This window comes from Apium graveolens, chromosome 11, assembly GCF_009905375.1.
Source record: "Apium graveolens cultivar Ventura chromosome 11, ASM990537v1, whole genome shotgun sequence".
Taxonomy (NCBI): domain Eukaryota; kingdom Viridiplantae; phylum Streptophyta; class Magnoliopsida; order Apiales; family Apiaceae; genus Apium; species Apium graveolens.
The window spans coordinates 58,473,222-58,477,770 of record NC_133657.1 but is presented as its reverse complement, the minus strand read 5'-3'; the positions used below and the strand labels follow the sequence as shown (position 1 = coordinate 58,477,770).

General features: G+C 39.0%; 1 non-coding gene across 1 annotated transcript; it reads right to left on the bottom strand.

The window, feature by feature from the left end:
- Positions 1-552: 552 nt before the first annotated feature.
- Positions 553-659, bottom strand: LOC141699443 (small nucleolar RNA R71). The gene has a single exon (XR_012565906.1). It is a non-coding gene; the product is annotated as a small nucleolar RNA R71 (small nucleolar RNA).
- Between the last annotated feature and the right edge of the window lie 3,890 nt (positions 660-4,549).

The following is a 4,549-nucleotide window of genomic DNA, read 5'->3' as shown; positions in this document are numbered from 1 at the left end:
GCGCGTGTTTCCGCCCTAACAAGTTTTTGGCGCCGCTGCCGGGGACTCGGTGATAATTTATAGTTTATGTGCTTGACATCATTGGTTGTTAAAGTTCATTGACTCGAACTCTCTTACTTACAAGGTTTACTTTAGTCGTGTGTTTCAGGTACTCTAGTTATCATTGCAATGGGAGAACTAGTAGCAAATCCGAAAGCTTTGATGGATTATTCTCAACCGAAGATCAATGACATTTAGTCTAGCATTGTCAGACCAGCCATCACGGCTAATACTTTTGAAATCAAGGCTAGCACAGCTTGTATAAATTTCAGTCCAGTTTGGGGGTTCTCCAATGGGGATCCCAATATGCACATTAGGGATTTCATCGATATCTGTGACACCTTCAAGTTCAATATTGTGTCTGAAGATGCTATAAAGCTGAGGCTTTTCCCATTCTCTCTGAGGGATAAAGCTAAGTGCTGGTTACATTCTTTACCAGCAGGTTCTATCACCACTTGGGAGGATCTTGCTCAGAAGTTTCTAACTAAATTCTTCCTTATGGTGAAGACAACTGCAATCAGAAACACTCTCACTCAATTTGCACAGCAATCGGGAGAATCTCTATATGAATCTTGGGAGCGCTACAAGGAGATGCATAGAAAGTATCCTCATCATGGCATGCCTAATTGGATGATCATCAATTATTTTTACAATGGTTTTGGAGCACAATCTAGACCCATACTTGATGCAGCATTAGGTGGAGCATTATGGGCAAAAAGCAATGAGTAAGCTTATGGTATAACTGAACTGATGGCTGCTAATGAATATCAGTATCCAACCCAGAGATGCCACAGGGCAAGGTAGCAGGAGTTCTGAAAGTGGATACAGCTCAACTAAAGGCGTTGTCTATGAAGATCTATTTTCTGGATAAATATGGTGTTAATCAGATAACCAGTGTTTGTGAGTTGTATGCAGATTCGCATACGATGGAGCAATGCACAATATCTAGTAAATCGGCTCAGTTTGTGAGCAACTTTCATAGATCGCAGCAACCAGTTCCATCCACTTATCATCCTAACAACTGGAATCATCCTGACTTCAGCTAGAGCAAAATTCAGAGTGCGATGCAACAGCCTTATCAGCAGTATACAGCAAAGCAATTCAACCCTTCTGTTTTTCAACAACCGCAATATGCACCAAGACAAAAACTCCAACTTCAACAACAAAATTATGGAGGTGCAGGTCTATATTTGAATGAAAAATCTGAATTGGAGGAGTTGCAGCTTATGTGCAAAAACCAGGCTCTTATATGCCAAAGCCAGGCTATTTCTATCAAGACTCTGGAGAACTAAATAGGGCAAATTACTAACGTCTTATTGAATTTACCATAAGGAACACTTCCTAGTGATACAGAAGCCAATCTAGGCAAGAGAGAAGTTAACGAACAGGTGAACGCCATCACCTTGAGGTCCGAAAAGGTCGCAAGCCCCCAAATTCAGCAAAACGAAGAGTCTGAAAACTCTATCCAGAATGCAGGTGCATTTGCACCTTTGCCAAATCCAGAAAATGAGATTGTAGCTGAAAAACTGTTGTAGAATGATGCCGAGGTGGAACCGAAGAAGAAAGCCGTTGAAAGCAATCCTCCTGAGGGTAATATAGGGGATAAACAGGTTTACCCACCTCCGCCATATCCTAAAATGCTTCAAAAACATAAGTTCGACAAGCAATTTTCCAAGTTTTTGGAAGTTTTCAAGAAGCTGCATATCAACATACCTTTTGCTGAAGCTTTAGAACAGATGCCGAGCTATGCTAAGTTCATGAAGGGTTTTCTATCTCAGAAGCTAAACTTTGAGGAGTTGGAAACCGTTGCTTTAACGGAAGAGTGCAGTGCTATGCTGCAACAGAAACTACCCCCTAAGATTAAAGATCCAGGAAGCTTCACAATATCTTGCACCATTGGAAATCTGTCATTCGACAAGTGTTTGTGTGACTTGGGAGCTAGCATTAATCTGATGCCCTTGTCAGTTTTCAAGAAACTTGGACTACCTGATCCAAAACATTTGAACATGTCTTTGTAGTTGGCTAATCGTTCCATCACTTATCCGTAGGAGTAGTGGATGATATCTTGGTTAAGGTGAATAAGCTCATCTTCCCTACTGATTTTGTCATTCTAGACTTTGAGGAGGATAAGAAGATTCCCATTATCTTGGGAAGACCATTCTTGGCTACAGGCCGAACTATGATTGATGTGCAAAAAAGAGAGCTTACGATGAAGGTTCAAGATCAGAAGGTCACTTTTAATGTGTTCAAGGCAATAAAGTTACCCACAGATAAAGAGCAGTGCTTTAAAGTAGAGTGGGTCGACTCTGTCGTGAATTTGGAGCTTGAGCAATTGCCAAAGACAGATACCTTCAAGAGAGCTTTAATAAGGGAATCAATTATTGAAGATGAAGAAAGAGTAGAGAAACTGCAGGTTTTGAATGCACCTCCATGGAAGAGGAAGTTGGATATGCCATTAGATTCTCTTGGGTTAGCAGAGCTAAAAATTTCTCAGGAACGTCTTGAACCATCGATTGAAGAAGCTCCCACATTTGAGCTCAACCCACTACTAGATCACTTGAGTTATGCATTCTTAAGTGCACCCCCGAACAAGGGGTTGTATTATATCTATGATAATCTAAAGGGTGACTGAATGGATCTTCCCGTGCCTATAGAGGGTTTTTCTCGTGCGCAGCAGGCAGTTGATAGGACTGGTGTTGGTGATGAGCAGTACAGGCGATTGAGTAGGCATATGGAGGCCATGCACGACATCATAGTCATTTTGCTAAAGATTTGACACACGCTCTTGGTATTGTTTTCCGAGACACTAGTGTCGAGGTTGATTGGCCACCTAATCCTCCACCCGAAGAGGGTGATCCTCCCGCTAACTAGGTATGCCTTGTAGCCCTATTATTACCTTTAATGAGGACATTGAAAATTTTAAGTTTGGTGGTGATAATGTAAGGATTAGTTTGTGTATGTTCATATAGATTCAAATAGATTCATGTTGCATATTTAGTTATATTTCATTCATATTTTTGCATGATTGTTCATATAAGACATATTTGTTTGTGTTTTATGTGAGTTCATATAGTTGCATGTGCATGCATATAACATGATCCCTTAGGTTGAGCTATTTCTGATTGATAAGTTGATGTTGATTTGAGTGTAGTGATGAGGAATAAAGGGTTGTTTAAGTCTTAATGAATTGATTTGCATGCTAGAAAAAAATCACAAGTTTTATAGGTTGCTTTCGAACTAGATTATGATCATACTTATTTGTTATTGAGATTTAATCACTTGTTTATATTTAGAATTTATGATATTCCCGTAATGACGTATGAACACTGAATTTAAATCTGGATAAAAACTTGGATTTCATTCCTAGTGTGAATAAAGCTAGGTGTCAAATGGCTAGTAGTCGGCTCATATTTATATGAGTAGTCTAGGGTTGAATGAGATGGAGCGAAACACACATATTCAGAAATCGTTGAAAAAAAGAAAGAAAAAAATATGTGTTTATGCATAATTGATCAAATGTGAGCTCTTTAATACTCGAGTTATTAAGTTTTTAGGGGACTTTGTGTGTAGTGATCTAAGGCTTTTCATAGTCTGGGATTCGCTAACCTAACGCTCACTACATGGGTATTATTGTATAAGTCTTTTGGGACCTCATTCATTGCACGGTCAAATAAGCATCTTTGTTATGTGTTCAATAATAGCATGAATCCTTGTATAAATCCATTAGAATGGAGGTGTTGTGAGTCATAATGCATTTAACGTCTATTCTAGTTATAAACTTGTGATTGTTTTGATAAACGATAAGTTATGGTTATTTATCTAGTATCGAGATTATATCTGTTAAGCATTCCACACACACACATTTCTGGTTTGTGAGTTGGTTTGTGAGATTTATTCGAACTCTATTTTGAGTTATTGCATTCTTATATGAGTTGGATTATTCATTTGGTTATGGTTATTCTGAGGGGATCGATTGCATTATCATTTAGTTGCATTCACGTAGTTACATTCATGCATTAGTTTTGTTTTGTAGTTTTGACTCTGTTTATGCTTGATGACAAGCATCGATTCAAGTTTGGGGTGTGATAAGTGGATTTTATATCTACGTGGAACTCTTCATTACAAGCTTAAGTTGGTGTTTTGGACTCATGTTGTTGGTATTTTTTATATGTTTTTGTGTTATTGTATTTCAGGAATCAGTTAAATGAAGAAAGGAGCTTTTCAAGGAAATATGCTGAAAAGATCTAAGAATCAGAAGCCTAGGATATTCATAAGTTGAATAGAATCTCGTTAGCTTCGCATGGGCAGTTGAATCTCCTAATTCTGACGAGCAGAACTCAAGATACGGCCAAAAGAAGAATCAGCAGAAAAATCCAGAAACCCTGCGGGGCCGCCCCCAAAACCAGCGCGCCCGCGCCGACTTTCTTCAAAAACAAAGCGCGCCCACGCTGATTTTAGCGCAGCTGTCCCGCCCTTTTTGCCACAGAATCCCGATTTTAGTAGAAATTGA